Here is a 17,500-nt window from a genome sequence, read left to right as displayed (position 1 = left end):
ACAGTTCTCCAGCTAGTGATGTGTGCGCTGTATACGAACCGGCCAGGACAAAAAGCCAAATATCTGATTATCCTAAAGGCGTGCATTCAGTTATCGGAGCGGCTGTCCTATTATCAGGGAGTAGTAACTTAACCCTTTCAGCTTAATGACGTCTTCTTCATAGTTCATTCCCGTTACCCCCACACAAGTTTATTTAGCACAGAGTAGAAGAGCGGTGGTGAAGGGGGTACTGAAGGAAATCTGAATAAAATCGTCTAGGGACTACACGAACATAACATGACGTCCTCGTAGTGAAGGGATTAATCTAGTTCTTAACCCCTTCCGTCCGGTGACGTACTTTTTATTCTACTCTTACTACCACCACACCAATTTAGGGGAGGCGTCTTGCAGTGAAGGGATTTATAAAGGCTACATCTAACCCCAGCAAGTCGAAAAGTCTATCCTGCAGTTGAAAAAAATCATCTGGATATAGCAAGAATATAATTTAAATTCGGTTTAGACGGAATAGGTTAAAGGCCTGGGCATAAAACAGATGCGTTCAGTTTAGTACAAGCCTAATCAGTCGTAATAACTGGTCGCGAAGCAGGAAAGTCAGACAGTAGACAGTATGCTAAATCGAATGTTACACCTTCCCAAAGCCTTATTAATCCCTTCACCCCGAGGATGTTTTAAACTTCTGCTATTAACAGAAGATTTTAGTCAGCTTAGGGAAGGCTTTTCGAAGTGGAGGGTTAGATATACTGCATAGTCTTAATTACGGTACTTTCTTCAATACCAGGGCTCCTTCCCAAGCTGAGGAACATTGTCCGAAGACAGCCAGAATAAAATAGAAATAGAGTGCTGGGGCTGAAGAGATTAATGGTCAGGTTATGTAACAGATATAATACTAAACCAAGCTTTTAGTCTCATATCAGTCATAATGTTCACTCACACGGCAGGCTTGTACAAAGAAACTGTGAAGCCTCAGCAAGGGACAGTTTCTCACAAAGCTTCACTTCCACAAGACTCAAATTCCTGCATCAAAACACTTAGCACCGTAAGTTACAGACTTCCTTTTTCGTGGTACATTATCTTATCTCTTCAGACATATATATATATATATATATATATATATATATATATATATATATATATATATATAGAGAGAGAGAGAGAGAGAGAGAGAGAGAGAGGTTTAATATACGATAATCTATAATAATAAAGGCGAGTGTCTGTATGTTTGTTACCTATAAACTCGGCTCCCTTAGGGTCTACCCCCACATGTGATACATATTCTGAATCAGCATGATCCAGAGTGTTTTGGTACATAATTTAATAGGATTAATTGTATGTTGAAAAGTTACATTCGGTATATTGGCCGCGGCCCAATCAGCCCTCCGCAGAGGGCGGACCTTTTCGGTTAGTCTGATATAAAACTAGAAGCCATCTCACGATAGGATCTCACTACCCGCGTAGCAGGAAAGTTTTTCCTCGGCACATAATTTTGCATCACCATTTTTGATTTGACGCAAATTCAGGATGTTAAAAACACACAAAGCCAGCCAGCCAACCTCACAACTGAAAACATTACCACGCCTCTCGCTTCGCAGCTCGGATGGTAACCAAACCATATGGAAATCACGGGCTGTCTCTAAGGATGCTTCAGGCTACCGTCTCATGGTCTCGTCATTCAGGCCATGATACGATGATTTCATTCATCCGAGTGCAATAAGGCTTTCACTGCATTCCAAATACGGCCACACAATTATCTCCAGCTTTAGAGAGAACTTTCGATCTGTGGGGGCTCTATGTAGTAACTTTATTCCCAACCTAATAGTCTCAGTATTAAAAAAAAAAAAAAAAAAAAAAAAAAAACTGTCTGAAGGTGGCCCGATTAAAACGAAGACGTTATCGTTGTTTTGGGTACCGCTTCACTAAGAGGACTTCATTATTTTATTTATTTTAACTCCAGACGAATTATGTAGCCTAAGAAAGACTTTAGAACTAAAGGGGTTTGATACAATTCTAACAGTTGTAAGTCCTAGTAATTTTTTTTTTTCCTAAGTCGAATATAATGGCTGGTGGTGCTCGATTACAATGAAAAAAAAAAAAAAAAATGAACCTCCCACAAAAATCGCTACTAAACACTCATTACCCAAACATCAAAACAGCTCCACCACTATCTCTCTTCCACCTTCTCGTTCTTTCCTCTTTGTCAGCCTCCCTCTCCGTCCTTTCACATTCTCTCCTCCATTCTTAACCTCGTTTACCTTCCTCTGTCTCCACCTTATAGCCTTCTCCCTTCCTGTTCTTTCTTCACCTCCTTTTCCTACTTCTATATTCCAGCACATTTTTCACAATAATCTGCCCACTTTAACTTGGCATAAAACTACAATCTCCCCACCCCGAATACTGAGCTATAGAAAGACATTAACACTAGAATACAATACTGTTTATGAAGACATGCTAAGGTGGGCATGTAGAGGCAGAGTATTGTCTTATTCTGCCACTGAGCTATGGGTAATTAGGTGCAAAAGGACTCAACAAACCTCTGCCCAGTACAGGAGCAAGAACTATAGTTATGACGCATTTCTCTCCCACTTAACACTCACCTGTCGGTCTGATGCTCACGGGTGGGGGCGGGACAGGGAAGCAACCACATGTGTACGTACCTGCAATGACAAACAGTGTGTGAGGGGAAAGTTCATTGGCAGGGTTACAAGGTTATGTAGATGTCATACGGTTTCCTCCTGCTGTTGTTTTCTGTGCGCACTATTCAAACAACAGGGATAGTAAGGAGAAAGATTCGGTAGTCGTCTAGGCCTATATGTGCTTTCTTCTTGTCTGTGTATGGACACAATTCCAAATATGTGGACACCATTTCATAAGGGAGAGCAAAGATACTGATAGTTGTCTGTTTCTACCTACTATTGTTTCTGTGGAGAGTTATCAAATGGCACTCATAGAACTAATAGAGAAATGCCTAAGTTTTTTTTTTTATTATTGTTGTTTCTATGTACACTACTTTAAACAACATGCTTAATACAGAAAAAGAGAGGAAAAAAGATGTAATTCCTTTTAATTGCTGTTTCTGTGAACCATTCCTCAAAGACATATATAAATAATGGGAAAGGGATGGAGAACACTGATGTTGTCTATCTTTGTTTTTCTTCTGATTGTTCTCTCCGACAAGGAGAGTATGTTTTCACTCCTGTTTATTTGTTTTTAGTTTGTTTGTCGGTTAGCAGGATGACTCAAAAACTAAAACAGGGATTTGGACCAAATTTGGTGTGAAGATAGCCCGTGTCCCAGGGATAAGTCGATTAACTTTTGGGACCGATCCGGATCGTAATACAGATTCTGGATCTGGAGAACACTGCGAAACCCTAATCAGCAATGGGAAACCCTAAGCCATTACGGTATGAAGAGTGGTTTGGAAATTGCGTTGCCGTTGTCGGAGATGCGCTTCACTGAGTACCCCTCTAGTTAACTCTGTGGGCATTATTACTAAACGACAGTGTTGAGACAACACGGCAAAGAGATATGTCTGCTTGTTTTGTTTGTTGTTGTTTCTGTGGACAAAGAAGGATTAAGTAGTTGTCCTTTTTTTTTATGTTGATTCTGTGGACACCACTGCACTTCCAACGGCTCTGTTATAACGACACATGGCACAGGCAAAGGTCATGTAGCTGTGTGTGTGATTCCTCTTATAGTTGTTTCTGATGACACGTTATTTTCAAGGACATAGTTATCTGTGGACAGGCGTGGTGAAGTGTCAGGTTAACGGTGTTTGTGTGCTTCTTGTTACTGTTGCTGGTGTGGACTGTCATTACACTGCTTGTAGGATGTACGTGATACATTTAAGGGCAATAAAGGAACGGAAGAGAGCAAGGTCAAGAAGTTCCTATGACGCCACGCCTCGTTTCATGTTGCTACCTATATTTGCTTCTGCGTTGCTACCTCTTCGAGTTTCTGTGTTGCTACCCCACTATGTTTCCGTGGACAGTTTACGTTGAGGTGCATACACGTGATATAAATGTATAAGGAATTAGTAATGCGAAAAAGGTCATGTGACAGGTTTTGAATTTATTCTTATTTTAATTTCTGTAGAAACGTAACACTCTTTTTTTTTTTTTTACGAGGAGCATGTGATCTGTATGAGAAATAACCAGAAAAGGAAGAACCTCTTGAATCCAGTGACGTCGTGTTCAGTTCTTTCCAGTTTCCTTCATACGATTTTATTCAACTTAGGAAAGCCCTCCCATGAGAATGTGGCTGATGGCAATTATATCGAAGTCCCCCAGTTCAGAGTCTCTCTTAAGTTGAACAAAAGTGTCTGAAATTAGCATAAATAAGATACAAAGTACATCATCTGACTGAAAAGACTGAGACTGATTGGCCCTTCCCCAGTCCAACTCATCACCCTCCTTGCACCCTCACCTGTCGCCCATCAGAGATAAATTGCTCTAATTATATTCTGTGAGGTGTGAAGCATTGCCTACCATTAATCTTGACATCGTTTTCGTCACTGCCATCATCATTATCTCCATCAGCATAATTACCGTCACTTATCACCAGCCACGAAGGTTCAATTATATCATCATCATCACCTTCATTCTCATTAGAGAGTATAATCTGCAGCACGACTACCTTCATTATACAGCACACTACCATCAGCATCATCACACAGCTTCAGATCTCCCGGCTTCACCTCCTGTCTCTCCACAATCCTCCACCCCTTTCCTCACACCCGACCATGTCACCAGGTCAGGTATGAGTGGGACTCAATCCCTTCTAAGTGGGGTCCAATCCTGTTCAGTAATTGTTTGGTAATGTCAGTGGGACGAGGAAATGGTTTTGTGGTACGTGATAGGGGGCCTGTAAAACACGGCACACCCCTGCACACACCCCTACCTCACCCCTCTACCACCCCCTCATCCTTTACCCATCCACCCCTCTCTACGCCACCTTATCGCCACTGTTATTTCTTCCCTCACCCCTCCCTCTTTTCCCTCACCTCTTCACCACTTCCTATCGCACTTCTGCACCGCTCCCTCACTCCCCACCTCTCTGTCTTTTCCCTCACCACAGCACCTCTCGTTATCTCATACCACCACCACTACTTCCTACTTCACCCCTCTCGGTTCTCTTTCTCAACCCCTTCTGTCTCTTCCCTCGCCCCTCCATCTCTCCCTACTTCTTCCCTCATCTCTACACCACTACTTATTCTTCCCTCCTCACATTCCCTGCCTCTTCCCTCACCTCTCCATCTATCTCTACCTTTTAACACCCTCTCCACCACCACTTCCTACATCTTCTCTCATCCCTCTGTCACGAATCAATTCGCGACATTTCCCTTTTGTGAGAAGCCACGAACTATTAGTGGAAAACTCACTGTGTATCGCTCAGCTAACCGTTTCTCCCTCCATTTCGGGGTACCCTTTTCAAAACATTCGTCACTGTTTTCAGGAGTGACCGATTTAATGCACGTCACTAAGTGCTGTACTGAGCGATACTATTGTTTTTTATTGTTCGCCCCTGCTCTCCTCAACCGTTAGCCACGCCTTCTTCCGATAGCTTGTGCGTGCTGCCTATGCATTATTTGAATTGAGTCGAGTGTTTGTTGTGACGGAGGAAGGTCCTGTGCTCCAAGAAGTGTGAGAGGTCGCTAGCACCCAAGCTCCACTGAGACAGTTAATCCAGTCCTCCCACCTCGGGTGATACATAGCATTCATCGACCGGTATTTCCTTTTTGTAATCCTAGTTTAAGAGTTTAATTAAGGTGTTTTTCCTAGGCGTAAGTATTTAGCTTTTGTGCGAGTGAGTGAGTGCGTCTCATTGATTTGATTTGAAATGTAACGTTAAATTTATTTTTGTAATTAATAAATTTAACAGTTCTTTTCCTTGAGCTTAATGTAAACTCTTGTTTCATTTCTCCATAATTAAGCTTATTTTCCATACAGCTTCTAGCTTGCATAAACGTTTGCTTTCATAACTGGTACTTAGACCAGTCTTGTTGTATTAACTTAAAATCCGTTGTGCCAGGAGTTAATGCATCAGCAAGAACCTGATGTTATTATTATTAGTATTAGTTATTTATTGTCAGGGGTGATGTAACTTTCTCCAGAGGCTAACAGTACAGTAATTCAGCAATTGTGAGTAATTAGTCTCTGCTGTGTACTGTTGAGAAAGTTTATAAATTCTCGTTCTCAGAGAATCGTGCTAAGCCAGCGTAAAGTAATCGTTGCTTGATGTAGCAAGACAATCATTGTCTCTGCTCTTCAATATTATTGAATATTATTATCAGTTTAAATAATATTTAAGCATTTATATTCCAAAATTACCGTGATATTATAAAAACCCCGTGACACCCTCCACCACCCCTTCCTGTCTCTTCCCTCACTTATTCTTGTTTGTCCCCATTATCTGGCTGTCTCCTTCCTTCTCCTCCCTTTTGTCCTCTCCTCTTTATCAGTCCCATCACCACCCATTAGTTCCATTTTCCTCCCATTCTTTTCCCCTCCCCTCTCCTCACCTCTCTACACCGTTCCTGCCACCAACTCCTTTCCTTCCCCTCTCCCTTTAGTATAGTCCCCCTTCCCCTCTCCCCTCCACCATCAGTTAATGACCCTGTAGAAACTGTCACGCCTGTCACCCCTCTATCACCTTCCCCTGCCTCCACCTTCCTTATTGTTATCCACTTCCCTTCCCCCTTTCATCTCCCACCTTTATCTCTCCCCCATCCCCTCATCTTCCTCATTGTGATCTACCTCCCTTCTCTCGAGTTGTCTCTTCTCTTTCACCCCTCACATTTATTACCCTCACGACTCTATCCTCCACCTCTCTCCTCTCAAATTAGCCATCTATCATAGTCCCTATCATTCTTCCCTGATCATCATTCCTCTACCTTACTCACACCGCCCACCTCTTATTTCTAGTTAGTTATTTCCATCTGCATCTCCCCTACCTTCTCTACAAACCCCATATATCTATCCGCCCACCTCTATGTCACCCCTTGAATCACCTTATATTCTGTCACTCGCTTCCAGTTTGTCATCCCTTCTTTACTCCTCAATCACCTTGTCACCCCTCCCTTCAGTCATGCCATTTTCCCAGCCCTCATCCCACGTCAGTCTCCCTCCTTTTCACCTTATCATCTCCCTCGCAGCTTGCCACCTACCCCTCCCTCCTTCCCTCCAAATCGCCCCCTCTCCCTCCCTTTACCTCTCTCTCTTTGTTCTGTTCTATTTCCCTACACCATCCTTCCCGTATTAAACTACCTCTTCGCACAAGCAAGCTCTTCGTCGCGTCAGCAGTAGTTTTAAAGCGAAGATGTTCCTCGTACGGCGCGCGAAGAGGTCTCTCGGGGTTGAAAGTACTGGAATATGAAGCAGGAGCATCACCCGCCTCTTCCCAAATATCTTCGTATCTTTTTTTATACTGATATCATATTCATGTAACTAGTTAGTACCTTTACATTCACGAAATGCATTTGCAATTTTTGAAATGTTTGTTATCATTTTTTTTTGTGTGTGATACTATATTTATAGATTTTTAGGAGACTGGTGCTACCCATTTACGATCAAACTACTACTACCACTATAGAGCTCAGTGACTGCTACATTCGCACAGCCCAGTCGTTGACTTCTATCATTCCCAAGTTACCTGTGTCTCATACAGTGGTGATCCAGCCAACTTCACAGCTTATTTCCGAAAGCACTTTATGTAAGAGACTTGTAAACCATTCCACTTTTCACTACTGTCTTCAGAAAGGCAAGCACGTGGTATATTTAAAGCCGTGGTTTGATTACTACTATCGCCGCTAAATTCTAATTGCCGTAATCCTAATCACTTCCTTTTTACGGTAGCCATAACTTAACTTAAATAACCTAACCTAACATATTTCTAACACAGCAGAAAAACCAAACGTGATCGCTAAATTCTAGCGGGTGAAGCTGAACTGTAGCAGTATTAACCTAACCTAACTAAAACTGACCTGACCTGACCTAACCTAACCTATTTCTAACTTAACTGAACCACCAAACCAAACAACTTAATTCTAACTGCCGTAATCCTAACCGTGGTTAGGATTACGGAAGTCCCCGCTAAATTCTAACTGCCGTAATCCTAATCACTGCCTTAAAATATACCACGAGCTTACCTTTCTGAAGACTAATGAAAAGTGGAATGGTGTACAAGTCTGTTAGATAACCTGACCTGATCTAAACTAACCTATTTCTAACCTAACTGAACCACCAAACAAAATCGCTAAATTCTAGTTGCCGTAATCCTAACCACCATTGGACCCCCTCTCAAGTATTAAAGTATCAAGTATTAAAACTATTTCCTACCATTGGACTCATTCGGAGACGTTGTTTATCAGATTTAGCATATTATTTTCGCACTATATCATACGAGAGAGTAAACATAAAACAGATAACGGCAAACATGCGCTCCTCCGGCGTACCAATCTCACGATTTCTCTCCCAGAGAGCACCCCCGCAGCATACCAACCCTTCCGTAGTCTCTTTCTGGGAAGAGGCTGTTCGGCCGGGGTTTAAAGGTACCAAACTGGGAAGAGCCACTTCATGAAGTTGCTTCGCGGGAAGGGGAAGAGGTTGTTTAATACTACCAGCCTTACCCTCACCACTTCGATGACACTTGTCAGTAATTATTTCTAGCACCAGACAATATAATTAAGTTCAGGAGAGAGGTTAGCTAAAGTCTTCACTAATTCCTTCACTACAGTGGCGCTCTCCTTCGTTGAATATAGTCGTTTGGTTGCCAAATGAATATATTAAAATTTACGTATGAAGACTGAAGGGGATATTTATATACCCCCTCTTCCCCTTTCTCTATGATTTCTTCCTCCTTTCTCATTTTCCCACCATCTCCTCTCACTCCCTCTAATCACCCAATCCTTCCCCCTGTTACCTCCTCTATCCTCTTCTCTGTGCTTATAAACCCCCTCAGTCCCAGGACCTGTTTTATATTTTTTTCCTTACTATCAGATTAATTTGGCTCTAGAAAGATTTTTTGAATTGGAGGGGTTAGATAACCTTCATTAACCTCTTCAGTACGAGGGAGTTTATTAAAACAGTTTGTCAGTTGCAAGAAAAATACACAAGACGTTCTCGTAATGAAGGAATTTACTATTCTACTACCCATCCACTTAACCTGCTATGTGCTCTTGTCACCCTTTTCCTTTCAAACAAGTACCTTATTACCATCGCTATGCCAGACTGCTACATCCCTCCCAACACATCCTCTCCCCAATACCATCCGTGCTCCTACGGCTACTCCCTCTACGCGCACTTCTACCCTGTCCACCACCCTCAATACACACCTCACACCTCTTGTAAAACTCATCATTCATCCCTAACTCGTTTCTTCTCTCCCCAGCTCCTCAACAACTCCCCTCACCTCACGTCTCCAGCCATTTCAAACCCCTCCTCTTTCTTGCAACTCCCCCTCCCCCCTGCATCCTTTCTTCCACCTCGTCTCCAGACATTCCAACCTCTTTCTCACTCCTACAACCGTCCATGCGTAGCCCTACAAACCCCATAATGATTGCCTACCTCTTCCACACCGCACCATCACTCCGTGTTTCTTCTTTCACCCCTCCCGTCCATTTCGCTTACCCCCCAACCACTTTCCTTACCCCTCTACCCCTCTCTATCACCCTACAAACCCCAGCTTCCCCATCCCAACCCCAACCCCTCCCCCACCCTCGTAAAACACCTTGATACAACACTGGAATCTGGACCCCACAAAAACAGCAGATGGCGGAGAGGTCCCTGAGTGCGCAGACGCGGACGTGGCGTTCGGGTAAACAACTCTGGCTGGATCGGATCACTGCGGATTTGTTTATTTTATACCAGTGTTCGCATACGAGCTTCTGACGCGTTCGTGTGTCGCCAGTTTTCAGCTTTCCTTTTTATTTCTAAATACTCTGCACTGCTGGGCTGTGTGTATAGGCATAAGATTTTGTAATCAACATTAGGGAAAATGTTAGTAATTGTACCATGAATTTTACATTAGCTATAATCAGCAGGAATAATCTTAATATTATCACTGTTTCCATAATTTCCTACGCATATGGCATTATCATTACTCCTGTAGGCATTATTTCAACTCTGCACGACGTTATGTAGTTGGGATGATGTTGCTAAAGGAAGGGTATAGAAAGCTCTGAAAATTTAAGCTACAAGAATACAGCCATTTCCATTCCCAGACTTTCATTCAACTGAAATTATCTGGCATCAGCTACAACTGAATATACGACTTGTTCCGGCTATAAGTATTATGATACCAGTATACTGCGCCCATATTTTTAAATTAACGTAATAAAATTGTTCAGTGATAGCTGGAATAAATAGCTAATGATGTCGCAAAAATGAGGCTTGAACTTCCAAGTATTACTCGTAATTCTTACAGACTCCTATAATCATTCAAATGAATAAAACTGCCTGGCTTTAGTTAACATAAATTACTAGTGTTGTCCATACCATGGGCATGTAGACCTTGAGCGTAAAGACCTTGAACGTGCAGGCCGTAAGCATGAACATGCAGGCCATGAGCGGCACAATAATTACAGGTGCATGCATTTTCACCCATTTTACACGACGCTCTGTGGTTGGTGTGGTGATGGTAGAGGATGGATGTATGTGAAGGTTAAGAAATCTCACAAGGCAGCCAGAACACGCCCTTTGCCAATAACACTACAACCCTGAATCATTACCCCTGACTGCATTTTCCCCACTTTGCACCGTGTTTAGTGGCCAAGGTGGTCAATGGTGCAGGAAAGGTGTACGTGAAGGTTGCGGCCTCACCACACCACACCACAAGGGAAACATCATCTGAGGTTCTGAGGTTTAAAATGGTAAAGTGTTCGGTCTCTCTCTCTCTCTCTCTCTCTCTCTCTCTCTCTCTCTCTCTCTCTCTAATACTCAGCTCTGTGCTTCAAGTTTCCCCCCTTTCTATCACTTAGTCACTCACCAAACCCTCAAGCAGTGACCATGAATTTTATTCAGAGCATGCATAAATGCACGCCAGAACACACACACACACACACACACACACACACACACACACACACACACACACTAAACACCTTGTCTGTCACGGGCCTCTGTCAATACCACTAATGTGCCCACGAATACATTAGTCCCCCTCCTCGAAATACTAGAGGAGGGAGTGTTAGCTTACTTTCTGCTGAGAGAGAGAGAGAGAGAGAGAGAGAGAGAGAGAGAGAGAGAGAGAGGAGGGGGGAGAAGTATAGAAGGAAGAGGACGAAGGTTGAGGGAGTTAGGAGGGAAGGGAGGATGATAAAGGAAATGTAATGTAATATACAAAACGAAGAGGACAAATATTAACCATAAAAACTTTACAATACACATAGGACAGATAGCAAGAGGAGAGGAGAGGAGAAAACTGATGAGTGAAGAGAGAAGAGAGAGACAGTATAAGATAAAGAAGAAGAAAATAGAGCTGACACATTGCACGGAAATGGAAAGTGAATATAAATATAGAAAAGAAAAACAAAGAAAATATAGGAGAAAAAGAGACTGAGGAACTGAAAATCCTGGACGCGGAAAAAAAAAAAGACGAGCACGAAAAGAAATTCTAAATCCTCTCTCTCTCTCTCTCTCTCTCTCTCCCTGTACGTAGTCCCTTCCTCCTCTTTTTCCTCATTCTCCCTTTCGTGATTCCATTTCCATTAAGCAGTCGTTCTCGTTTTTCCTTTAATTTTCTTCTTTCTCCCTTCTTCCTTGTCCTCGTTTGCTTTCGTCTTCCCCTTGCATCCCTCCTTTCTTCACTCCTGTTTTTTCTGCCTTCACGGTTTCGGCTGGAGGGATTGGTGGGCGTCTGAGAGAATTCTTGCGTCGCCATGTTAATTCCGACTCATATAACAGCCACCATAATAACAGACAATTCTGCCGAACATACAACCACGAAAGGATCAATGGGTTTGCCTGTTCGCTTTACTTTGTACTCCTTTGTACATTATGAAGACCCTTTCTGCATTCCCTCCTTTCCTCTCTTCTTACATCCGTCTTTTCCTTTTTCCTTTTTCATCCCATCTTTTCTATTTCTCCCCTCCCCCTCTCTCTCTCTCTCTCTCTTTTCTATTTCTTTCTCTGTCTGTCTGTCTGTCTCTGTCTCTGTCTGTCTATCTGACTCTCTCTGTCTCTCTGTCTCTGTCTCTCTCTCTCTCATTTCCTCCATTCCCTCTTTGCCTTTTTAATCCATTCCTCCTTAACGTCATAGATTTCACCTCTTCCTCTGTTCTGGCATCTTCTCTCCGCCCTCTCTTTTCTTTCTACTGTTTGTCTTCCTCTCTTCTTTCCTTCTTTCTTTTCCTCGTTTTCCCCTTCCCCTTTTCATTATTGTTCATATTTCCTTCCTTGCTTTTTTTTTCTTACCTTCTGTTTTTCTCTACTTCGGCCTCCCTCCTATCATTCTTTCTCTTCCTTTTGCATCTTTTCTCCTTCACTTTTTTAATTCCTTCTATTTCCCTCCTTCTCTCCTTCCTTCTCTCTATTTCTCCCGTCTTTGTGTTTCTTATGTCTCCTTTCATCCCCGTTCTTTTCCTGCTTCCTTTCCCCTTCCTTCTTTCTTCCTCTTTCCAGTTCTCTTCCTCGTTCCTTCCCCCCCCTTTCTCTTCTTCCTTCCTTTTTCTTCCTTCCGTCTTCCTCTTCTCTTTCCCAGTTTCCTTTCTTCTCTCTCCCTACTTCCTTTTTCATTTCTTCTCCTCCTCCTCCTCCTCTTTTTTCTCTTTACTTTTCCCTTCTTCTTATCCCCCTCCATTTTCATTTCTACCTCCCCTATCTTCCTCCATCCCTTCCCTCTTTACTCCCTCTTTCTCTCTTATCCTCCATCCCTGCCTTCCTTACTTCCCTCTTCCTCTCTCATCCTCCATCCATCCCTTCCTTCCTTCCTTCTTTCCTGCCTGCCTGTCCCCTCTCCTCCCTGCTATTAACCCAACTCAGTGGCTCTAATTGCCCAAACTGTCGATACTACACACTCCACCACCGGACCCGCCACTTTACCGCACATACACTTTACCGCATGCACACTTTACCGCACCCACATTTTACCGCATGCACACTTTACCGCATACACACTTCACCGCACATACACTTTACCGAACATACACTTTACCGCACATACACTTTACCGTACGCACACTTTACCACGCGCACACTTTACCGCACCCACATTTTACCGCATGCACACTTTACCGCACACACACTTCACCGCACATACACTTTACCGCACATACACTTTACCGCACATACACTTTACCGTACGCACACTTTACCACGCGCACACTTTACCGCACGCACACTTTACCGCACATACACTTTACCGCACATACTCTTTACCACGCGCACACTTTATCGTACATACACTTTACCGCACATACACTTTACCGCACATACTAATTACCGCACGTACTAATTACCGCACACACTTTACCTCACGTACACCTTATTGCACATACACTTTATCGCACACATTTTACCGCACGCACACCTTACCAAACATACACTTAACCGCTCTTACACTTTACCGCACATAGCCTACACTCTACCCCACATACACTTTACCGCACGTACACTTTACTGTATATACACTTTTCCGCACATACAGCTTACTGTACTTAATCCTACGCCACATCCACCATACCAAACATACACTTTACCGCACATACACCTTACAGCACATACATTTTAAAGTAGCTCTACTCTACCACTTTACCATAAATGCAGTTTGTCGCTTTACATCACCTTCACTTTACTATAATTCCACTTTACTGCATCTCCAGTTTACCACTTTACCATACGTCCAGTTTACCACTTCATCGCAGTGCCACTTTATCTCACATACAGGTATACTTTTCAGCGAATACGCTTTACCGCAGCTTCACTTTACTGCAGCTCCATTTCACCACTTTACCGCACGTTTACCGTACTTCACCACTTTCCCCACTTCCACTTAGGCATTATACCTCACCTCCACTCTGCCATTTTACCACACCGCCACTTACGCTCCCCCACTTCCACTTCACCTCTTCACCACAGCACCACTCCACCACACGCCCACTTTACCACCCCACCACACTGCACCCTACCGTACTCTCTTCCATGCCAGGCCCTAAACCTACCAAAGCCCCATACACTCCACACTACCTTCACAACACCTCTACTCCACACAGCCATACCACAACCCCCCTCTACGTTACTCTACCAAACAATACTGGCTACCTATTCATTACACCACCACTACCACATCCGCACTATTTATCTACCACACTAACACTACGAGACTCCCACTACGAATTTTCCCCACTGTCCACCATACCGTCTCTAACCACTTCACCACCACCACACACTCATGTACTTCACTCCCACCATCCGCCACACCTTCATTCTACCAGTTAAACCTACCACAAAACACACCCTATAACATCACTACACACATACCATTCCACCCCAACACACTCCTCACAACCTAACCATCACATTCTATCACACATTGTCACATCACCACCACACTCTATCTATCACACACTACCATCACACCTCCACCACCATACTCCAACTCTCTACCACACACTACCATACCACACCACCACCACACACCACCGCACAACTACACCACTTTACCGTAATCTCCTACCTCCGAATTAGCTTCCTCAATCAGCGAAATCCCCAAGAGCAGCGAAGATTCAATTAGGGTCGTCTCAAAAATAGCGGTGGGAATATCGGAGGAGTATCGGTGCGGGGGTCCCTGTGTGTGGGGGTAATGGGCCGTGATGAGGGCGTGTGGGGTGATGGAAATAATTAACCTGCTAACAATATCGATACGGTGGCTTGTGTGGGCAGAGGACGGCTGCTCAACCCTTTGAACCCGATGACATATATACTCCATCTTTTCTTGTTACAGACTATTACACTGAGCTTAGGAGTATGTTTTGTTACTGGAGTTAATGAAAGCTCTATCTAACACTCCAGTTCGAAAAGTCTTTCTGGGCTGAAGAAAATCGCCTGTAGAAAGGAAGACAATGAAAATACATCACCAGACTGAAGGGAGTTAAGCATGAGGGGAAAAGGAGATGGAGACAAGGGTAAGAAATGTGTTAAGTGAAAGGGAAATTGATATTAAAGTGTTACCTTATTGTAAACGAACGACTGAAGTGAAACGGAAAGACCAGTGTGAGTAATGGGTTAAGAGACTGAAAGATCTTATGACGACTGCATGACTGGAATGAGAAGATGAGGGAGACACTGGTAAGAAATGTTGTAAGACACTGGAACACTTATGAAATTGTCAGCCAGTGATAATATAAGACTAACGTAAAAAGTAAAGACAGACAGAGATAAGAAATATGTGAGCAGAGGGCGAGAATAAATATGACAGTGAAAGATGATAATTGTATGAACATGGCACAGGTAAGAAATATATTAACAAAAGGAAGATATACCGGAAAGCGATACCTGAGTATGATTGCAAGGCTTGGGTAAAGACGAAAGACAGGCACAAGTATGAACCGTGTAATTCACCGGGTCGGTCAGGATCACTTGATGGTCGTGATCGTCAGCTTTTACCCTCCCGGAAGGGAGCTGAGAGCTCATATAGTCCGATCTAAGGGCAAGGCTGTGACCTTCACACACGCACACACCCGTCCCCTTGCTCGAGGGGGACAGTAACCACCCACTTCGTCAGTGAAACTTTTTCGCAACCTGAGCGAGGCGAGAACTCTCGTCCACCAGCTGGCAAGCGAGAGCGTTACCACTGCACCAGCGAGCGGTGTCTGTGTGAAAAATACTGAATGATAAGAAACGTATTAGCATAATATGTAAAAAAATCAGTGTTTGCTGATGACGAGATGACCGAGATAATACGTCACTAATTCTTTCAGGTTAAGATAAGTCGTTCTTTAGCACAATAAAAATGGTCTGGTTATAGTAGGAATGCGATAGGAAAACAGCATCTCAGTGAAGGGTTGATGTGTTAACCGAAGAGATGAGGAAAGTGTAAACGACTAGTACAAGATAGTAAACTTCAATTAGTGGAAGAAAAACTAATTTAATGCTGCAATGACGTTAACATGAATAGCAAATAAGTAAGAAACATGGCTGTAAGAATGATAATGTTAAAAATAAACAGGGTAAAGACACGTACTGTAAAGCAAATAGATCACAGGCTAAATGGAACTAATAACAATAACTCGTGCTAATAGCGTAAAAGTAATTGGCTTAAGAAATTGAAGGCCACAAAATACTGGAGGGAGGAATAACAAAGGCATAACACAAGATAATTACCTGACACACTCCCTCCTTCCCTGTCTCTCCATACTTCATCCTCCCTCCATCCTCTGTTTCGTGTTTTCATTCCCCGCTTTCTTCCTTCCTTTCTCCTTCTCATCCACATCCTCTTCCGACCTTTCTCTAATTTAGATACCGGTATTCCTTTCACCTTTCCTTCTCCTCCTCCTTCTCGTATATCATTTAGATACTTCCTCCCTTCCTCCCATCAACTTCCTATTACTATCTCTACTCCTTCCTTCCCTTCTATGTTTTTTCCTCCTACTTTTCTTCCTGCTTCTTCTCTTTTTCCACGCTTTCTTTCTTTCTATACCTCCCTCCTTTCTTTCACCATACTTCCACTTTTTGTTTATTCCTCTACTCCTTCCCTTCCATCTATTTTCCATCTAACTTCCTTCTTTCTGTACTCCCTTTCTCCTGACTTCCTTTTTTCCTTCCTTTCTCTTCTGCATTCCTCCCTTCTAAATTCTTCATTCTTCCTTTTTTCCTTTAATTCTCTCTATCCCTTTCATCCTCTTTCCTCCTCACCTCTTTTTTTTTTCCTTGCACCCATCTTTTTCAATTTTCCAGTTAAACTTCCCTGTGTTCCCTGTCCTCCTTTTTTACTTCCTTCCCTTCCTTCTTTCTTCCTCTCTCTTTTTCCTTTTTTTACTCCTACTTTCTTCCTTCGTCATTCCCGCTCTGTTCTTTCATTCTCATTTGCTTTCACTCTCTCTCTCTCTCTCTCTCTCTCTCTCTCTCTCCTTTAACTGTTCTTCCCATTCATCTTATTATCTCTTCTCTTCTCTCCTCCTCATCAACGTCCCTCACTTCCCCGTTTTTCTTTCTCCCCGTCATTCCCTCCCTCACACATCCATTTCTTTCACTCTTTCCTTTGCCTTCCTCTCACCCTTCCTTCGCTTCTTTTTCTTTCTCTTCGCTTATCTTTCCCTCCTCCCTTAGTTCTTTTCCTCTCCCCCCCTCCATACTCTTCCATTCCCCCCTCCCTCTTTCCATATACTCCTCTCCTTTTCCCTTACAGTCTTTCCTTCGTACTTTACTATCCTTGTCTTATTAAAGGAATAGATACTCATATACGGCTTTTGGGTTAGGCTCTGTCCTACTCTATAATTAACTAAAAAAAATAAAATGGTTTCCTTCGTATTCCCTATTCCTCTTTTCTTCCTCTCTCTCTCTCCCACTCCTTT

This window comes from Coenobita brevimanus, chromosome 6 (assembly GCF_032717465.1).
Source record: "Coenobita brevimanus isolate Jiangsu-jjx chromosome 6, ASM3271746v2, whole genome shotgun sequence".
NCBI classification, from domain to species: Eukaryota; Metazoa; Arthropoda; class Malacostraca; order Decapoda; family Coenobitidae; genus Coenobita; species Coenobita brevimanus.
The sequence above is the reverse complement of the archived record's forward strand: the minus strand, read 5'-3'. Positions refer to the sequence as shown.